Source organism: Sparus aurata, chromosome 10 (assembly GCF_900880675.1).
Source record: "Sparus aurata chromosome 10, fSpaAur1.1, whole genome shotgun sequence".
NCBI classification, from domain to species: Eukaryota; Metazoa; Chordata; class Actinopteri; order Spariformes; family Sparidae; genus Sparus; species Sparus aurata.
Window position 1 is genome coordinate 24,250,512 of NC_044196.1, and position 22,748 is coordinate 24,273,259.

Genomic DNA, 22,748 nt, shown 5'->3' on the forward strand with positions numbered 1-22,748 from the left:
TTAAAATAATTGATCAAATTGTATGATTAGCTGATATATTTATAAGTTAAGAGGTGTGGTATTGCCTGCAATGTCCACCATCTTGAATAGGCCATCTTGTCTGTCGATGTGTCACTGGTGTTACTGTCACTGGTGTTACTGTTCTAGTTAGTAACACCAGTGACCAGTGGGTAACACCAGTGACAATCATTAGCACCACTAATCCCTTTCCCCCAAATAAATAGATAGGTCAGCATTTACATAAAACAGACTTATTAGCATTTCATTGCTGACTCAATATTGTAACCATATGACTTTCCTTTGTATAGATATGGCAAAGTTGAGTGCTGCTGAAAAGCAAAGACTCTACAGACAGCGCAGGGATGCTGTCCCTGGACGCAGAGCAGCGTACCTTTAAAAAAAAAACTCAGATCACGTGACTACGGACAGGTGAACATGGCGTCTTAGTAAGAGAGGCAACTCGCCAGACCAATTTAACCCCTAAAAAAAGAAGAAAAGACAAGCTACAAAATAACACAAAGAGGAGGAATATCTGTGTTAACTGGATGACTCAGGAGCGGGTGACAAGACAGAGAATTAAAGATCAAATCTCTGCTAGAAACACTATGAGTGCAAAGAAGACGAGTGCGCAGGACGCCGACGCAGGTGAGGAGGCTCCAGCGTGGGCGAAAAGTTTGTTCAGCTCATTTCAAAGTAATCAAGAGTCAATGACAGTCAAACTTGATGAGATATGCTCCTCGATCCGAACATTATCAAAAGATTTTAAAGCTGTGCAGCACAGAGTCGCAAATGCAGAAAAACGCATAAGCACCCTGGAAGATGACCTGGGAAAGGAGAAATCTGTGGCGCATGAGCTCTCCACAAAAGTGACACTCCTGTGTAATCGGCTGGATGATCTTGAGTCGCGCAGCAGAAGGAATAATATCATGATCATAGGCATCAAAGAAGGCATGGAGGCCGGGGATCTGACTGGACTGCTGGTCCGCATATTTCGTTATGTTCTGGGCGCGGGTGAAAGTAACCCAGTGCCTGAGGTGGATCGGGCTCACAGAGTGTTGCGCCCACGACCTAACCCTGAGGATCCACCACGCAACATTATAGTACGGCTGCTAAGATGGGAAGATAAACAGAAAATAATGGCTGCAGCAATAAAGAAAAAGACTCTCTTCTTAGAAGATCGACCTTTTTACATCCGACAGGATCTGACAGCTGCGGTGAGGAGACAACGCGGAGAATACAACGATATAATCCAAGAACTTAAAAGGCAGAAGTTAAGATGCGGGATACTTCATCCTGCCCGGCTAGTGGTGACTATTGATGGACAGAAGTTGATTTACAACACGCCTGAGGCAGCACGGACAGAGCTGGAGAAGAGGCTGCAGCAGATCCACTGGACCAGCGCACCTGACGTCGGTCCGTGACGTCCTCATACAGTGAGTTTCCGATACAGGCTCTCTGTTGTTTTTCTTTTTGTTTAAAGGTCCTATGCCTGTTTTATTAGAATATAGACAATGGGATACAAGGACTTGGTTATATATTTTGCGGCTTGAGTAAACCAATTGTCATTGGAAAGTAAAGTAAGAAATATGGTTGGCAATCTTGACATAGATTTGAACGTTTTTTTTTGTTTATATAGGGGAAATATCAGTATTAAGTGTTGTAATGGTCTGGAGGGCAGTCATACGGCGACGTCTACGCCCGACTATCACGGATTGGAGATGGACTTTTTTTTTTCCCATCTTATTGACACTAAATGTAATCTGCTTTATTGTGGGTTGGTGTGTGTGTTTTATGTTGTGTATAATGTGGTATTTTTGTTTGTTTATTCCCCTCCTTTCCCTGTCACAGTACAGCCTTCTGCAAAATACTCTTATTTAAAAAAAAAAAAAAAAAAAAAAAAAACTAATTATGTTTAATGTCATCAAGGATAATTAAAGTTATCACATGGAATATAAATGGAATTCAAAATCCTATTAAAAGGTTTAAAGTTCTATCGCATTTAAATTCTCTTCAATGTGATATAGCGATGTTACAAGAAACACACCTAACAAAGGAAGAGACTATGAAATTAAAACAGCGATGGGTAGGACAAATATTTTTCTCTGCGGGCACGAAAGCTTCCAGAGGAGTTTGTATACTAATTTCAAAGAGGATTTTATTTACAGCCTTAGATGTGATCTCGGACAAAGAGGGACGATGGGTTATAGTCTCAGGTGAACTGCAGAATAATAAAATAATTTTAGTTAATCTATATGCCCCGAATGTGGCACAAGCCAATTTTGTTTCCTTATTAAATATACTGATAGCACAGTTCCAGAACACACCGTTATTGGTGGGCGGTGATTTTAATTTAGTAAATGATGCCTTAGTAGACCGTTCTGGTCACCCTTTACCAGCAGATAAGTCTCTCTCAAGAGCCTTCAACGAGCTACTAGAAACACAATCATTAACTGATGTATGGCGTTTGATTAACAGTCAATCAAGAGAGTACACATTTTATTCAAGGGCACATAATTCTTACTCCAGAATTGATTATCTTTTGCTGTCAAATAATTTATTGGATTCTGTTGTTGATTCCACAATTCACAGTATTGTCATATCAGATCATGCCCCAGTTTCATTAAATTTTGATCCGTCTCCTAAATCTAAACCAAAATCTAAAAGATGGAGCTTTAATAATTCCATGTTAAAAGATGACAATTTTGTTAAACTAATACAACAGAATACAAAAGAATTCATTGAATTAAATATAACTCCTGACATTCCCATTCAGATAGTCTGGGAGGCCTATAAGGCAACATGTAGGGGATGGATTATTAGTTTTTCATCACATAAGAAGAAAGAGAAGTTAAAAAAGAAAGAGAAATTATTATCCAGACTTAAAGAGCTTGAGTTGAAACATATGGCAGATCCAAGTGACAATACTGTGAAACAAGCAATGCTTTGGGCAAGGGCAGAGATACAAGCATTATTGAATGAGGAGTCTGCCTTTACACTATACAAACTGAGAAGGACACTCTATGAAAATGGTGAGAAGGCAGGGAAAATGCTTTCATACCAATTAAAAAAATTTGAACAAAAGCACTCAATCTCCGCTCTAAGAAATGACAGTGGTGAGATTTTAAGGGACCATGATATTATCAATGACACGTTTAAAACATTTTTCTCATCACTGTACGAATCTGAATGTAAAGTAACACAGCAAGAGCTAGATCTTTACTTTGCAAATCTACCCTTGCCAAAATTAGATGAACAGCAAAAACAATCACTTGATGCCCCAATTTCAGCGGCTGAAATTTTGAGTAATATTAAATGTTTGTCAAATGGTAAGGCACCTGGAGGAGATGGTTACACCACTGAATTTTTTAAATGTTTTTCAAAAGAGATCACACCACTGTTAGTGATTTTATATAATGACATTATACAGAAGCAATTTATGCCACAATCGATGCGGACAGCTATAATATCACTCTTGCCAAAACCTGGGAAAGACCACCTAGATGTAAACAACTACAGACCTTTAAGCCTACTAAACAATGACTATAAATTGTTTGCAAAGATATTAGCAAAAAGATTAGAAAAAACGGTGTCCACTTTAATCCACCTGGATCAGGTCGGCTTTATCCCAGGGCGATTATTATCCAACAATATGAGGAGACTCATGCAAATCATGCAGGTTGCCAGCTCTCTCCCACATCCAGTGATAGCAGTATCACTGGATGCGGAGAAAGCATTTGACCGCATTGAATGGCAGTACTTGTTTTACACTCTGTCCAGATATGGTTTTGGTCCAAGATGCTTACAGTGGATCAGAGCTCTGTATCATGAACCCGTGTCAGCAGTTAAGAGCAATAATATAATTTCAGCACCATTTCAACTTTATCGCTCTACAAGACAAGGCTGCCCTCTATCTCCACTATTATTTATCTTGGCATTAGAGCCTCTTGCTTGTACAATAAGGATGGAAAGAAATATTACTGGTGTTTCAATTGGGGGTTATGATTTCAAACTTAATATGTATGCAGATGATATTTTGTTGACTTTGTCAAAGCCATCGTGCTCAATCCCTAGAGTATTGGAAATTATAAAAACATTTGGCAGTCTGTCAGGCTATAAAATAAATTGGAGCAAAAGTGAAACCATACCCTTAAATCATTGTACATACATTACAGATCTGGGATCCGCTCCGTTTATATGGAAAAGAGAGGGGATGAAATATTTGGGCATTAAGATTAGTACACCTATCAGTAAAATGTTTGAATTAAATGCTCAACCTTTGGTAAATTCCATAAAGGAAGATCTTAAAAGGTGGTCTAACCTGCCTTTGTCCTTATGGGGCAGAGCCGAGGTGCTCAAGATGAACATTCTACCAAGATTAATCTTTTTGATTTCTTCCATTCCTCTACATATATCTAAACCTTGGTTTGATAATATAAATAAACTGTTCTCCAATTTCTTGTGGAAAGGAAAGAAGCCCAGAATGAATAGCTCCAAATTATCATTGCCAAGAGATAAGGGGGGCTTGGGAATCCCAGATGTGTATATGTATTATTTAGCATTTAATGTGCGATTCCCTTTGATGTGGGGATATCAACATAATAGAATCCAAGGTAGTTGGGAGTGGTTGGAAGAAGCCATTGTAAGGGACAAGAACAAATTAATTTCGTTGTCATCACTGTGGTACCATCCTGCTTTAGCAAAAATAGACAATTGTATTATCAGCCTGTCATGTGATATTATTAAAAAGGTTCATAAAAAATTGGGAATAACAAAGATTGCCTTAGCATCATGTCCACTATGGCACAATGCAGCATTTAAAGCAGCAGGGAATCCATTGTCAGACCCTGTATGGCAGCATCACAACATTAATGTTATCTCACAAATTGTAGAAAATGGGTTGATTTTGACTTTTGAGGAGCTCAGACAAAGGTATAGTTTAAATGCCAATGCTTTCTTAAAATATGCACAATTAGCATCAATACTGTCAAAATTCCCAAGAGAATATTTGGAGTACAATGTTGAAATAGATATTAAATTGAGAGGTTTAGCATCACACAGAGGCACAGTCTCGGGTCTATATAAATTGTTAATATGCTCCTCCTCAAATCCTAATACCCACACTCAGTTAAAGTGGGAACAGGATTTAGGGGTCTCATTAAATTCAACAGAGTGGGAAAGAATATGGAGGGACCCTGCAGCAATGTCCAAATCGGTCAGATTTAGAGTCATACAAATGAAAATCCATCATAGAGCATATATCACACCAGCAAGAATGAAAAAAATAGACCCCAGCTCCTCTGACCTCTGTTGGCATGGGTGTGGTCAAGTAGGAACTCTGATCCACATGCTGTGGCACTGTCCTGCAGTTAAATCCTTCTGGGAGGATGTGGTCCACTCAGTGTCACTTATGCTGAAGATAGAACTTTCTCCTTGTCCTCTCATTTGTTTGTTGGGATATAGGGCTGCACAACTCAGGTCAAAAAGAGATAGGAAAATAGCAGGCCTAGGCTTTTTGGTTGCTAAAAGAATGATATTGATGAATTGGAAGACACGTAAGACAAATTGTTTTTCAAGAGAAACATGGTTACTTGAATTTTTTGATCTTCTTGGAATGGAGCGAATGGCCGATATGATGAACGATTCCGCGTATAATTTTGGAATAAATTGGGACCAAGTTCTGGGAAGTATTCTAGTTCCAAATTTGAGATGATGGAGGACTCTTGCTGTGCAGCCCTGTAAGTCACATTGTGACCCTGTTTCCATGTAAATTAACTTGAAAATGATTAAGAAATTAACATGATTATGAAATGAACAATCGAATTGCAATGGTACAGTACTGCCCCCCCCCCCCCATCTGTGTTTTTAATTTGACTTTGTGTATATGTATGTGCTTGTATATGTAGCATGTCTTTGTCATATCTTTTTGTTTGATTTATTTTATTGTGGTTGTTTGTGGTTGTATTCTTTATTTTGTGCTAAAAAAAAATAAATAAAAAAAAAAAAAAAAAAAAAAAAAAAAAAAAAAAAAAAAACTCAATGAACTTACTTAAAGGGATATTCCGGCGTAAATTTAATCCATGGTCTAACACACCGTGACACCGAGTAAGACCCCGCCTCGAGAGATCAAGTTTTCTGACCACTAGCTTATGTAGTTTTAGCAACCTCAGAAAAGACCGCACAATAACAATACACTGCAGTCTATGCCTCCAACCTCCAACCTTACTCAGTGTCACAGTGTCTTAGACCATGGATTAAACTTACACCGGAATATCCCTTTAAATGATGTAGAAACTCAAAAAAGAAGAGAGTGAAGGACCTCACAGAAAGGGAGTAAAGATAAGAGCGGAGGAAATGGCGGGTCAGGCAGGCAAAGGACAAAGAGAAAGTCAGTACAGGAAAAACTCTGTTGACCCCTCCGCCCACTCCAAGCTAATATGAATAAAACAAGTCATTAATGTGAAAATATTTGAGGTGAAATACTAAGTAAACTGATAACATCTGTTTGAAACATCTTCAGTTGTGCCATTTCCTTCACATTGTGTCACTGGTGTTACTGTATGGCATATTGGTGTTCTGGCATCAGAGTTGTCCATTTTATTTGAATATGTTTTTTGTATCTAGCTTACTGTTGCAACATTCATTAGTAAACATTTTAAGGATATGATATTTCAAATTTGAAGACTCAATGCCAATTCTAAAGTTGTGTAAAAATCTGAATGACAGAAATTGAAAAACGTCACATTATGATACTGTACACATAAATATTTAAACTAAACTGGTACTCATTTTAAAAAACATCTTAATAATGTCATTAACCTTTTCTTTCTTTGATTATATCAGGGTTCGTACGGGTGCTTGAAATCCTTGAAAGTGCTTGAATTTCAATGTTGCGTTTTGGAAGTGCTTGGATTTTAGTTTAAGTGCTTGAAAGTGCTTGACATTAAAACTCTGTGTCTTTCACAAAATTGGGATCAGACTGGATAATTAATTTCTGAAGTTTTTGCTATCATGAAACATAATTTTAGATGTTTACAGCATAATACAATGTACATAATTGTGATAAAAAGTGAAGAAAAAAATCACGAGTGTATGTATATATTCCTGTAGATACGTATTTTACCCCAGCAATAAGGTGCTGGAAAATCTTGAAAATGACCCTTAAAAGTGCTTGAATTTGACCTTGAAAAATGTGTACGAACCCTGATATATGCAAATTAAATTGTCCAATTACATCCCAGGAAGCCTGAATTATGATCTAAAACATCGGTAACACCAGTGACGAAAAGGCAGAACAAGCATTTTTTAATAACACTTTTTCTGCAGTTTTGTCTAAGTCTGCGCTCGCTGCAGTTGCCTCCTCTCCCCCTCCCTCTCCTGTTGCTGCTTCAAACATGACACCGGCTTTGGGACTGACCGGCTGATGATTGGTTGTTCTGGCTTAAGTCCCGCCTCTCTTGCCATGTTAGATTTATTGTTCAGCTCGTGCTGACGAGGCGGGATCTACCATAAAATACCAAATAATAGCCGGGCGTGTATTTGTCTCAACCACTTAACAGACCAGGGGTCCGTTTCACAAAGCAGGTTCAACAATCTCTGAGTCTAACCCTGAACTCTGAGTTGATCTACTCTGAGATAGGAAACTCTGAGTTTATATTATAGGATATTACAGGGGGAAACTGCTTGAGTGGTAGCCTATTAATTTATTTCATTTAGGTGCAACCCCGGCTGAGAAGTGCCCTTGGCTGCAGCTTAAGATGAAACATAAAAAAAATTAGACCTCGGCATAATCTCATGGGGGTACCTCATTTTGATCATGTTTTACATTGTAAAGTAAATATTAAGTGGCTGTTTGACTGTACAGTTGTTTTATTCCCAACATAATGCTGTTTTCACACACATAAATGTCTTCTCATCTATATCATGTTCTGTTAAATAATTAAGCCTATTTAAACTAACACAGACTTCAACTCAGCCAACAGAAAGAAAGCAGATGCCCGTAAAACGGGTGGTGGCCCAGTACCGCCACCTCCAACGGAGGCAGAGGAGCTGAAAATGATAAAGATGGGTAGTAGCCGATTCAGGGCGAGGCACACTTTTCTGACCGCTCTGCATACAGTTTCCTTGCTCAAGTGCTCTGCATCTCCGACGTTGTATAAAAAAACTCCCATTTGCAAAAAAACGCAGCGCAACACACAATCTGCTGGGATGTGAGAGCATGACTTCGGTTGGTAATGTTGGAAATGTAAGGACGGATTAGGTTTTGTATGTAAATGATGGACTGTGACGTGAAGCGGTACCGCTCAAAAAGATAATTGTCTGGAAATGCAAGAACATCTATGCGCGGTCTGATAATCATCTCCCAACGAATATTTAATTCTCTGCGCAGTAATGCTGCACCTTCATCCACGGGATCATTATCAAAAGGACATGCCATGGCAGTGAAAATAGTCGCCACCTAATATAACTTCTAATGTAGGCCTACTGACTGATTTTTGCAATGATCAATGAGAACTATACTACGCCAAAACTCGCCTGCTGACTAAATGAATGAGGAAATCAAATGCCGTGTGTGGCTGAAAGAGGGCGGAGACAGAGAGAAACTCGAGGTTTGTTTAGAAAAACCTGGTCCCGACCAGGTTAGGTTCAGAGAGTATGTTACCATGGTAACTGACCGAGAGCTTAAGTTACCTCTCTCTGTGAAACAGGCTAGAGTTACCCCTTTTTCTCTGGTTTGAGTTACCTCCCTTTGTGAAATGGAAAACTCAGAGTTTCCCTCATTTCAGGGTTAACAGACTCAGAGTTTTCACTAAACCTGCTTTGTGAAACGGACCCCAGGCGTTTATTTGGGCCAGGCGTTTAATTCCCTCCTCACAAAAATCCGGGATGAAAATGTCACAAACTTCTCCAGCTTCTCTGTGAATTCTCTGGAAACGGAGAGCAACCAAAAACAATGTCTGTAACGTTCTCTGATGATTATAAACGTTGAATACTCCTGATACATTCAGTATACAGGTTGACACCAAACCACTTGATTTTATAAAGTTTTTTAATGTGTTTACAGCTACTAATGTATGTAACGCTGTTACTGTGATGACATATGACAGTTAAATATTTACCGTAATCTGTCTATAATAACCACATCCTGACATGTAACTGTGATTTTTGATAATCTAAGTACTAATAATAACAATCATGACAAAAAATTAACAAAGACTGCAGATCAAGATAAGAAGCTGCAACTGGCAGTGAGCAGCTCTCTTTTCTGTTAGCAGTGAAGTGACATAGTCCATGACAGAACATTATAAAATATGATAATGTATAAAATAACATTTAATGGTAAAAAAAAAAAAAAAGTATAGTTGCAGTGGGCTTCTATTATAAATATTATATTATATTATAATTAAATGAATCAAGACAGATGTCACATTGACATGTCAGGGTGTGGTTATTATAGACACAGATTTAATATTTAAGTGTCATTTATCATCACCCCCCGACCCAAAATTGTTTTAAAAAAACACCACCACCACTACATCCATCCCCCGCACTTTTGAAAAGCTTGCTACACCTCTGATTTCAACAATTAAAAATACGAACTTCATAGTAAATAAACCCACGTTTCCACTGCTCGATGCTGTGCTCATTCATGTCGATTATGTTTTAACGTTTAAGGGACGTGCTTTAATGAAATAAATAAAACATAATCCGGTGGTGGTGATGAAAACTACATTGAATGGCAGCCGCCATTTTGTTATGCCCAAACGGCGTCTACTCATACATCGCGCTTCCAACGAGATCCCGTTTTTTCTCGAGTAAGCAGGAAAAGAAGAACACAAAAATGCCACCAAAGAAAAAGATAAAACCTATTGCAGGTCAGCAGACTATTTGAATTTTAGTAATTTATTTTGGTGCTATTTATGTTGCTACAAAAATGCTGTTTGATTTGAATGTCATATGTCATGCCACTGTGACAGTTGTTTTGCAATAAACTTTTCAGATTTGGAATTTTATTTGTTTAATTTCAGATACATTTTGAACATACATTAATATATCTGTTTATTATAACTAGGGCTGCACAATTCTGGAAAAAATGTGAATCACGATTTTTTTGCTTAGAATTGGAGAGGCACCCATCTGCAGTCAAGATGGCCGACACGGGCGCCGCCATATATCCAATCCATACCGGAAGTCCCAACCGGAAGTTGGTTAATCACCAAAATAAAACCAAAATAAAAGCCACCATTTATCCAATCCATACTGGAAGTCTCAAGCGGAAGTTAGTTAATCACCAAAATAAAACCAAAATAAAAGCCCAAACAATCTCTCTAAACGTGCCTATTTTTTAAATTTGCATTTCCTATAGAGCTTGGCAACGTGCCGCAGTGTCGGGCGCCATCCTCGTTGCGAGACGCAAGAGCGAGAGAGAGAGAGCTCTCGATAATCATATCTAACTTTGTAACGGGGAAAGAATGAATGTATGTCTTCATTACACTGCAGGGATCGAAATTAGCACTCGCCATCCGCCAAATGCGGGGGAATTTGTGCGCTGGCGCCTGGTGGGTGAATTGAATCAGTTTACCAACAACTGTGACGGATTCATTCCAGTCAGATCTCATCCAATTAATCTTAATGTTCTATATCTTGGTTAAGGCATAACAGTGCGCTTTACACGACCCAAGAGTTAGATCCTGTCAAATTATGTTTCTGATTCGACCAAAGTGTCAGCTGGACTTTAGAAGGCCGGAAATCCACAACTACTTGTCGTTTCCTCACCCACCAGGGATCTTCAGGGATGAGGGGGGCATCATGAGCAACACAGTGGCCACAGACAAGTGTGATGCAACAGAACGGGGAGTTCCTGGGTCTGGAGATGTGTTCATTTTTATGTGCAACTATTAAATTAAATTACTTATTATTCAGTTCTAGCGTGAATGATATGTGTGAGCAGCCCCCCACATACACATATATACTCACACACACACAAACATTGTATTTGTGTAATATTAATATTTACAATCAATATTAATTGTAAATCAATGAAACAGTCACATAAATTAACATTTACCATGTCCTAATTTGTTGTGACCGTTTTATCAATTCTCTATTTAATTTGAGAATTCAGTTTATTTATTCTTAGTTATTCTTCAGTCCTATTGTTTGTGTGTGTGTGTGTGTGTGTGTGTGTGTGTGGCCCCTACCACCACCACACAAACATTATATTCACATTTTTATTCATAACATTGATATTGAAACTAAATCCATGAAATGTTAACATTATAAGTTAGTGATTATTATAGGCTTCTAACTAACTTCTGAGTAAAGTCGTGGCGAGACAATTAACTAATCAATTACACCATTACGATAAACATGTAAATGCACAAAATGCATAGAATTATGTTATGTGTTAACCATACAGTCTATGGTTAAACGTACGTGTTTTTTAAGCTTTTATTTTGGTGATTAACTAACTTCCGCTTGAGACTTCCGGTATGGATTGGATAAATGACGGCTTTTATTTTGGTGATTAACCAACTTCCGGTTGGGACTTCCGGTATGGATTGGATATGGATTGTCGGCCATCTTGACTGCAGATGGGTACTCTCGGAGAATTGAGATCACGATTCTCTAGCACGATTTTTTTCACAGAATGTTTATTGCACTGATGAACTTGAACAAAACAAAAAAAAACATGATAGTATGGCAGATACTACTATGCCTCTGCCAAAGCAATGTTTTTTTGTTCATTTCAAGTTCTATCATTGGATGAGAAATTATTTTTACACAAATAAAACATTTAAAAAATTAGTCTCCCAAGATGAGAGGGCATCCTTTTATACCTCATGTTGTACAGTGTTTATTGGGGCCGTATCTTAAGCTAGGTGATATGTGATAGCTGCTGTGATTGGCTTTCTAAAACGGAGGCATAATTTTCTTCCTTTTCCAAAAGCCGCCTCAGAGGTAGAGGTAAACATGTGACGTGACGTGAAGCCCGACGTTGGGCTGTGAGCAGTTGACAACGAATTTGTCTTCAAAATAAGAGCTTTACATTACACCCCATTGGAGTTTAGAGCTGGGTTCTTAGCGGGGGGCTTTTAATTTGAAAGTAGCGACCGTTCCTAGATTGTGGCTACAACAACAAGCTAACACAACCATACAGCTAGAGATCCAGGAGACGCTAGCATCTCCTGATCTCAACGGCTGTCCAGTTGCTCATCTAGCAGGCGAGGCGGAAATAAGTGGACCCTCCGAGGCGGGAAATCGGCGGACCAAAACAGACCCCCAGTTTGCCGCCCTCTGTCTAAAACCGCGGACCTAGCCGCCAAAAGGATGGGCAGATTGGCGGCTTGCTGCCCCGTCTAAAAACGGCTTCTCACTCACTCCTTCCATACACTTTACTGCAGGCTGGCTTCCGCCACTGAATCACGTGTTGTAAAGACGCTTTACCACAGGTTGAGGGCGGAGGCGGAGGCAGAGGCAGCGGCAGTGCTGCGTTTGGGGGCGCTTCAAAAAATCCGGGAGGAAAATAGGAGCATTTGTTTGTGATTCAGCTCGAGATATAAAATGCTTCAGAATTGCTGTGTGTAGATATGAGATCATGTGTATGTGTGAATCGAGATCGCGATTTTTTAATCAATTTTTTGTGCAGCCCTAATTATAACCATATCATACCACCATCAAAGGAGTTTAACACTCAATAAAATTTAAGAAATAGAATAATATAAGAAAGAAATACATTTTTTTAACTGGGGAGTCGGGACCCATTGAATTTCCCAGGTACCCACTCAACTCACCACCTGTGGGTCCCGGGGACTCACTACATTGAAAACCTATCAACACCACTGCTCATCTTTTATGAGGGCATGTTTGGTAGCATTTTAAAGGGTAGATTCATAGCTTTCATTTAAATCAGGTTTTGGGCCTGTCTAAAAAATACAAAGGTCACATGGGCTCTTCACAAATAACAAACACTGAAATACTCACAGGACTGTAACAATTGTATGTATAATCCTCCCATATTATACTACTATGAGGGGTGATTGTGGGCCTTAAAGTGGAACATGGGCCCAGGCGAGAATTATCAATAATTGCTAATTGTTTAGTATTTTCAAAGAGTCTTTATTTAGCAGGCAGATCAGATCAGTAGATTTCTATCCTAATATTTAATATTTAAAAACTGCTCATCAGTTAAGATAGGTGGGTGTCCAGTTGGGTTGTTTTTCAGCCTTTCAGGCATTCTTTTTTTCCTTTTTTGGGGTAATCCTTGGCTAAAGGGATAAAGTTTCCTGGTGGAGGAAGGCAGTTCAGGGCCTTGGCTGCTGCTTGTTTGCCTCTCAAGTTGCCTCGAGCCTGGCATGCTCCAGAAGATAAACAGGTGTGGTTTATGATAGGAAGGATCTGATGAGTTTGTTCTTGTAAGGCTGGGAAGTTAACAATTGTGTGTGGCATCTGGCATCAGTATGCTGTGCTGTTAAAAGAGGTGGTGATTGTGATTTGTTTTCCTTACCAGTCAGGTGTAGGAAGTTTGAGCTTAAAGGTGGGAGGCAAAGACTGCCATTGGGATGAGCCAGCCGGAAATTCCGAAGGCCACAGTCTGTTCTCTTGTCGGTGCCCTGTCTTTTTCCTGATTCCTAAGTATTTCTTTGGTCCCTGTGTTCGTAAGTGTGAAGTTGACATTTACATTTGCCTTACAATTTAGCAGATGCTTTTGCCAAAAGCGACTTACAATTAGTACATTTGTCACAAGAGAGAAACCACGACATGTCACCGCCGATGGAGTAAAAAGAAATGTAGAAACAATTTTCAAGCCCTCATCTGAGGATGGTAACTGCTATTTGTCAAAGATTCTTTAAGTGCATGAGTGCCCACATACTATGATACGAACATACAAGTGCATACATTTTTTTTTTAAAAATTAATTTTTGGAAAGGGGGTTGGGTGGGAGTCATGCTATGTGGGGTTGAGGTGAATTCTGAACAAATGAGTCTTGAACCTTAAAGTCCGTGTAAACCAAAATCAGCCATTTTCTTCTAAACACATTAAACGGGTCATAAATGTGTTTACTTAAAACATGTAAAAGCCATTCGGCCATGTAGAATTTAATTTTGGAGCTAGGCTCACAAACAGTTTTTCAACATTTCTGTGTTCAGGATTTAATGGGCGGGTCAGAAATCATGCAAATCATGGCCGCGTTACGTAACGCGGCCATTTGATTTGCATAAACCCCGCCCTGCTGCGGAAGTGGTATAAATACGTTCAGCGCATCGGCTTCAGCGGTTCTCCCACTCACTCTCCAGTTTCGGATTGCATTGCTTACAATAGTTTGCAGCTAGCTAACCAGCCAACCAGTCAGCTAACCAGCCATGTCTCCTCCACATCGCTCTGCATCTTTCCTGGATGCCACAGTGTGCAGGGTGACTGCGCTGTTAGCTTATTTAAGTTTCCTTCGGATGAAACGTAAGGAAACGGGGGAGTCCATTGACGCTGGTCAACTCTGTCCCGGCTTGCATCCTCTCCTCCGCCAACGAGGAGATGTGACCGCTGCTGACCGCCGCTGAAACTCTCCGTCCTGCTGACGGCGGGTCCCACCGGCATGATGTGGCCGCGCCGTCCCGCTAACGGCGGGTCCCACCGGCATGATGTGGCCGCCGCGCCGCAGCCGGCCCTCCGTCCCGCTGACGGCGGATCCCACCGGCATGATGTGGCCGCGCCGCAGCCGGCCCTCCGTCCCGCTGACGGCGGGTCCCACCGGCATGATGTGGCCGCGCCGCAGCCGACCCTCTCCGTCCTGCTGACGGCGGATCCCACCGGCATGATGTGGCCGCGCCGCAGCCGGCCCTCCGTCCCGCTAACGGCGGGTCCCACCGGCATGATGTGGCCGCGCCGCAGCCGGCCCTCCGTCCCGCTAACGGCGGGTCCCACCGGCATGATGTGGCCGCGCCGCAGCTGACCCTCTCCGTCCTGCTGACGGCGGGTCCCACCGGCATGATGTGGCCGCGCCGCAGCCGACCCTCCGTCCGCTAACGGCGGGTCCACCGGCATGATGTGGCCGCGCGCAGCCGACCCTCTCCGTCCTGCTGACGGCGGGTCCCACCGGCGGTATGTGGAGGTAGTATCAGGGCCGCATTATTGGTGAGCCGTCCCAGTGTGAACGGATAATCCGGAGGCGCGGAGCGAGGGCGTGTCGGTCTGACAGTCTGATAACTGCACAGGTCCTTCACTCAACTAAATACAGAGAAATGTCCCACAAAGCAACGTTACATGACCGAACAAAAGTAACGTAGTAACTATAACTGTCTTTAGCAACTTATATGAGGAAAACAAATCCCACAGCTGTATGTGGAGAAGCGTCTGTCCTCCTGTCCGTCCCCTCCCTGTCCTCCCGACTCTTCCTCACATTTCTGCTCACAAAACAGCGTCTGTCACGCTTGTCACAAGAGTGTTTAACTCACCCAGTGTTTGACGAAAATAAATCACCGCGACCGCCAGCCCTCCTGACCGAGACTTAAGGAAACTGTCCCCCAGAAAACAGCCTCCGTCCCCGCGAGTGACAGAGTCAGACAGCATCCTGTTTACTGATGGTGATTATGTATAATTATGTAATTTAGCGCGAAAAACTTAACTCCGTCACTCTCCAGGATGTTTAGTGGGTCAGGATCTCAATCAATACACGTTATAACAGCATCTATATGATTATAAACTCTTCCGCGGGTTTAGATAGACAAGGGGAACACCTGGGGAACACCTGGGGAGACACCGACGTCATTAACATGACGTGTAGCCCCCGCCGCATGGGCGTGGTTCCAGCGCCTCTAACTGACACTCCCCCAGCGTTTCACAGCAGAAAGAAGTGCTTGTTTTTCCATGATTTAGAGACCTAATTTTATATACTTAACAATTTTTTTAATCTTTCAAATTTGGCTCTGTGGTCAATGATACATGTTTCTTTGATGTGACAAACTCATAACACAATTTTTTTGCCGCTTTACACGGACTTTAAGCGAAAGATGGATAGTGATTCCACTGTCCTGACATTGGTCGGGAGTTCGTTCCACCACTTAGGTGCCAAAACGGAGAAGAGTTGCAACTTCGCTGAGTGGGCTTGGTTTGCTCTCAGCGATGGGGTTAACAACCGGCCAGCTGATGTAGAAGAGCAAAGTGCTCTTGCTAGGGCATGTGGTCTGACCAGTGTTTGGAGGTATACGGGTGCAGTTCTGTTGACGTCCTTGAAGGCCATCACCATCGTCTTGAATCAGATGCGGGCCGCAACAGGAAGTCAGTGGAGGTCACAGAGGAGGGGGTCACATGGGAGAATTTGGGAAGATTGTAAACGAGGCGCACTGCAGCATTCTGGATACGCTGCAACGGTTTGGTCGCAGGAGGGAGTCGCAGTCCAGACGGGAGATGACCAGAGCTTGGACCAGGAGTTGCGTCACGTCTTTGGGGAAGAAAGACCGGATCCTGCGGATGTTGTAGAGGGCAAATCTGCAGAATCGGGCCACAGTATTGATGTTGTAGTGCCGAGGCTCCTCGTCGTTAACGAAGGCCATACCATGAAATCCTCGACAGTGACTGACAGGTCTATGCCAGGGCAGTCTTTTCCTGAGTTCAGTTTTTCTAAGGTTGAGTTTGAGGTGATGTGCAGCTGTCAAAGCAGAGATGTCTGCCAAACATTACGAGTAGGGATGTCCAGATCAGGTTTTTTTTACCCCGATCCCGATCCGAGTCTTTCAGTATTTAGTATGTGCCGATACCAAGTCCCGATCCGATACTTAGCCTTAAAGGAGAACTCCGGTCGATTTCAACATGCAGCTTTACTGCTCAAGCTACCCTTGACTAGCCAGTACTGAACACGCGAACACATTTGGTCCAACCATTACAGAGCTCCTTGAAGGAAGAGTTAGGACAGGACTGAGCTACATGCCGAAGTATCCTTGAGCAAGATACTGAACCCCAAATTGCTCCTGATGTGCAGCTGGCACCTTCGTGGCAGTCACTGCCATCAGTAAGGGATGCGATGAGCTGGCGACTCACAGAGTCACTGGATTTGGCCCCAGCAACCCCCGCTCCACCTTGAAAAAAAAAGGTGGTATAAAGCGGTAACATCACCCGCAACCTGCATGGAGAAAGTGGAAGAAAAACGAAACAGTTGGGTGTTGTCAGCAAAACAGTGGTAGGAGAATCCATGCGATGTGATTGCAATACCTAGTGATCTAGTGTATAGTGAAAACAGTAGCGGTCCTAATACTGAGCCTTGAGGGACACGAGTTTCCAGAAAGCAGTGTTTGGACAAGGAGCCGTTCCATGTGACCTGAACATTAGAGCACAGTCAGCAATGCCAAGTTCAGCTGAGTGTGGATTTGGACGAGTCAAGGACGAGGCGATAGAAAGTACCTTTAACAGAGGTTTTAATAAGATACACCCTTCGTATGCAATCAAACAGGGGTTCTATGGACAAAATTATAATTAATAATTTTTTCTTTACTGATTTGCATATTTTATGAAGAGTTTTCGAGATATGCTGATGGAAATTCAGGAGAAGTTTTGTAGTCAAAAACATTTCTTGAGCTTCACAGCAAAACGGTGTCGCAACATTCACCTAAACACCTGATGTAGTCAGAGAATGGGTTTTAAAATGTAAAAAAAGACCCCAAATTGATTTGAAAAGATGTTGCCGTTTAGTCGTAACTCTCTTAAATCAATATTGTGGCACACATTGATCCTAAAGAAGGCCAGAGGACTTTTATTGTCAGAAGAAACAATCTGAGTAAAAAATAATACAAATATAACCTGAATTTAGGAATGAATGTTGTTGCCTCGATATCAAATACACTTTAGTTATATGCAAAGAGCCAGGTGACTCATCGAACCGGGGTGAAGTTAGTTTCAGGTCCAGCCACGACTTTACTGAGGTTCGCCCAGTGTTAGCAGCAGGAGGACGGTTAGCTCACCTCCCAGAGCCTCGTGCTGAATCGCTGGAAACTGATTTAGGGACCATTATTAATTTACTTAGCATAAATATATTCATACAAAATAACTGCAGTTTTTTCGATATCTTCCATGTCATGTGGCCCAGTGACTCCAAACCAGCAGCAGATTGTATTGGTAAACTGGAAGAATGAGACACAGATCTTTTTATTGTATTTTAGTTCTTCCTCTATCATATATGAATATTATTATGCCGAAATTATGATTTTATTCTCAATAGCTTCCATGTCATGTGGCCCACTGACTTCTGAAACAGATTCTGTTTCCATAAAAAATATATGATGACTTTGTGCGCATGTGCGAAAAGCTGCAAGCTGCCTGTTACGCTGCTCCAGCCTTTGAGTTCACTTTTTGAACTTTAACTTTCTTTTTACTCTTTTTGTTCGTTATTTTTCTTCACTGTAACTCTGTGAAGTCCTGCCCTCTCTAACAGGGTTGTCTTTATTGAGTTTTTGTGCTTTTTTCGTGTTGATTTTTATAAAATGCCGCTTCCACCAGGACACGCTGTTTTTGTTTACTCCGAAGAACAGCTGATCGCGCTAATGCCAGCCGGCATTGTGGCCAGACCAGCTGACATACCACCTGAACTCTGGAGAAAAACACGCCGGGGATGCAGAGGAGGGTCGAGACGGGACAGGCTTATGGAAAGGAGAAGATTTAAGCCTTGTCTCCCCTCTGTTGTTATGGGAAATGTATGGTCTCTTAGCAACAAAATGGACGAGCTAACGGCGCTAACACGGAGCCACACGGAGTACAGGGAGTGCAGTCTGATGTGCTTCACTGAGACATGGCTGCACAGGGACATTTCGGACCAGAACATCTCTGTGGATGGCTTCCACACCGTCCAGGCCGACCAAGATTGTAACGTGAGCGGTAAGCGGAAAGGCGGGGGGCTTGCCGTTCTAGTGAATAGCAGATGGTGTAATCCTGGTCACATCACAATTAAATAACAGCTTTGTAGCCCGGATGTTGAACTGCTTGCCATTGGACTCCGTCCATATTATCTGCCTAGAGAGATCCCACATGTCATCATTGTTGTCCTGTACATCCCTCCCTCTGCAAACCCAACATCTGCCTGCAGCACCATACACACCACCATCTCCAAGCTTCAAACTAAACACCCCAGTGCCCTCATCATCATGTTGGGAGACTTCAACCACGTCACCATGGATACAGTTCTGCCGACATTCAAACAATACGTCAGCTGTCCTACCAGAGAGGAGAGGACCCTGGACCTTATGTATGCTAACATTAAGGATGCACACATCTCCTCCTCTCTCCCCCCGCTGGGCAGGTCAGATCACAACCTGGTTCACCTCAAACCCTGCTATGTGCCTCTGGTGAAGAGGAAGCCTACGACCACAAGAACTGTGAGGAGGTGGTCCGAGGAGGCTCATGAGGCACTGCAGGGCTGCTTTGAAATAACTGACAGGCCTGCACTCTGTGAGCCCCACAGGGAGGACATTGATGGGCTCACAGAGTGCATCACGGATTACATAAACTTCTGTGTGGACTGCAATGTCCCTGCTCAGACTGTTACCTGTTACGCTAATAATAAACCTTGGATCACTAAGGACATCAAGGCCATCCTTAATCCTTAAAAGAAAAGAGCGTTCAGAGAGGGCAACCGTGATGAGGTGAGGAGAGTGCAGGGGGTACTCAACCTTAACATCAGGGAGGCTAAAGACAATTACAGGAGAAAGCTGGAGAATAAACTTAAGAGAAACAACATGAGGGATGTGTGGAGTGGCATGAGAACCATCACCGGGTTCCAGAGGACTGGTAGCATGGGGTTGGAGGGCCGTGTGGACCAGGCCAATGAACTGAACCTTTCTTTCAATGGGTTTGATACTGCAGCTCCTCTCCCACAAGATTCTGCTGCTGGCTGCCCAACAACAACTGCCACTTTACCTCCCCCTCCTCCTCGTTACAGACCCCTTGTCTGCCCCCCTCCACCTCAATTCACACCCACCTACTCCACCCCTGTCAAGCTGTCATTGCGGCAAATGGTGGAAACACTCACAATAAGTTAGGGATATTGTTATTTACATGAGTGCTTTTCCTATTTGGTCTGAATTTTGATGAAATAAGTAAAAGTTCCCTTTGATATTACTAATAATGAATGAAAAGAAACACCATTTTCATTAGTTTAATATTTATTACCCCAAAAATTTAGACAATAAAAAGGATAGCCCCAAATAACAAAAATTGACAATGTCAGTAGCGGGTGTTTCCACCATTTGCCGCAATGACAGCTTGACAGCGACGACTCATGCTCCTCACTAGCCTCATGATGTTGTTCTGAGGCAATGCGTTCCACTCCTCCACAAGTGCTGCACGCAGTTCTGCCAGGTCACGTGGGGGTGGGGTACGATCATCCAGTCTCTGCTTCAGCTGGTCCCAGACGTGATCTATGGGGTTCAGGTCAGGGGACATTGCTGGCCATACCATATGAGGCACTCTGACTTCCTGAACTCGAGCTGTGACAATTCTGGCACAATGTGGTGGAGCATTATTATCCATGAACAGAAAGTTGGGGGTGTGCTGGCGGAATTGGGGGATGATGATGGGTTCTATGATGTCTCTGAGGTAAGAACGTGCAGTGACTGAGCCATCTACAATAACCGAATCTGTTTTGCGCCGACTGGTGATGCCTGCCCAGACTGTTGCACCTCCTCCACCAAAGGGAACCCTGGGGACCATGTTGACCTCAGCGTATCGCTCACCTCGCCTTCTCCAGCAACGCTGACGACCATCATTTTTGTGCAAGGTGACCCGACACTCATCAGTGAACAGGACGGTAGACCACTGCTGCATTGTCCAGGTCACATGGTCTTGTGCCCACTGCAAACATTCACGGCGGTGTCTTGGTGTCAGTGGAGTCACCTGCAACGGTCGTCTGGCATTCAAGCCAAAGCGGTGGAGTCGGTTTCAAATGGTTTGTCTGGAAACCCTAGTACCCGTCACATCTCGTAACTGGGCCTGCAGCTGTGTGGCAGTTGCATAACGATGTCCGAGTGCATAGGTCCTTAGGTACTGGTCATCGTTGCGGTCTGTCAGTCGTGGGGCTCCACTCCTGGGTCTGTCACGAACTCTGCCAGTAGTTCTGTGTCTTGATCAAGTCAGCTGATGACACTTTGAGACACACCAAGTTCACGAGCAACATCCGACTGCCTGCCGCCGACCCGAAGGTGCGCTATGGCTAGGTGGCGTTGCTCGTCCGTTAAGTGACGTCGTGTGTTCATGGCTGTTTGAACGATGAACTTGGAATGACTTACTGACAATACCAGCTTTTTATACCTACAGAATGTTGAAATTGATGCCACATTGAAAAGGGTTGTCTTTTAGTTTTTTGGTATTGGCCCCAATATGTAAGGCACACTGTACACAGTGAGACCATTACGTGGAAAACACAAAATGAGGTGTGTCTATCACCCCAATACAATTGCCTCCCTATCCCAAAACTCTCTGAAGTGAAACAAACACCGTATGTATGAAATCCACTGAGTCTCTCACAATATTCCTAACTTATTGTGATAGTGTATATGTTTATTTATATATTTTTATATATTTATATATATATATATATATATATATATATATATATATATATATATATTTATATATTTATATATATATATATATATATATATATATATATATATATATATATATACATACATACATACATACATACATACATACATACATACATACATATATATATACACACATATATATATATAAATATACAGTCGTCCTCAAAATTATTCATATTCATAAAACATGGCATTTTTGAGAATCCATGAATAAAGTACCCCTGAAATTAAGAATTTCTTGAATTGAGTATTGTTGTCATTCTTTCACTCGTTGATCATATAACTCATAAACAAACTTGAAAAACTGCAGTCATTTCGTCACAAAAATAAAAAATCACAACATTTAGCAAGGGTATGAATAATTTTGAGGACGACTGTATATATATATGTATATGTATGTATATGTATATATATGTATATATATATATATTTATATTTTGTTCTTAATATATGTTGCTTGTATAATATATTTTGTTTGTATATCTGGAGTAGGGATGTAACGGTATGAAAATTTCACACCGCGGTAATAGTGACCAAAAATATCACGGTTATCGGTATACCACGGTATTTTTTGAAATGTCTTCAAAATGTTGAAAAAAAAAATGATAAATTGAAATAATTTCATCAAGATTTATATTTAAATATATTTGTATTTATTCAAATTGTCCAAATCCAAAACCTTAACAAAAAACTGCAAAATCAACATTAAATAATTATAAAAGAATGTATCAAAACTGTGCAAAATAGGTAATTGGCTTTTTTTGATGAGGGCACGTAAGCAGCCTGTTTTTGAAACATGTCCTTTAATGTCTGCGTTACAGAGGTAGAATGAGTTGTAGTGGCATTAGCACTCGATTGGCCAGCAGACCCTCTCTGTGAAAAAAATTAATAGAAAATGTCATTATTAATTATTGCTGTCATTGTTACTTAATACTAAGGGTGCAACCAACAGATCACAAAACTCATAATTTAGATCACATCACTTTTGTGAGGAACAGGTTGGATAATTTTTTAGATCAAAACAAAAAGGATTATTGTTGTTAAATGAATTATGAATACTCTATTTTGGCTCTTATCTCTATCTAGACACATGTTATATTCACCATTTTATATTATTCTTTATATATAGTCTATTCTACATATAATCCACAAGTATTATATATT

The 22,748-nt window shown here is 41.6% G+C and overlaps 1 protein-coding gene across 2 annotated transcripts in view; it reads left to right on the forward strand.

Moving 5' to 3' along the window:
* rab1ba (zRAB1B, member RAS oncogene family a) overlaps positions 1–22,748 on the forward strand; it is a 57,279-nt gene that overhangs the window by 21,670 nt on the left and 12,861 nt on the right. The window lies entirely within an intron of this gene.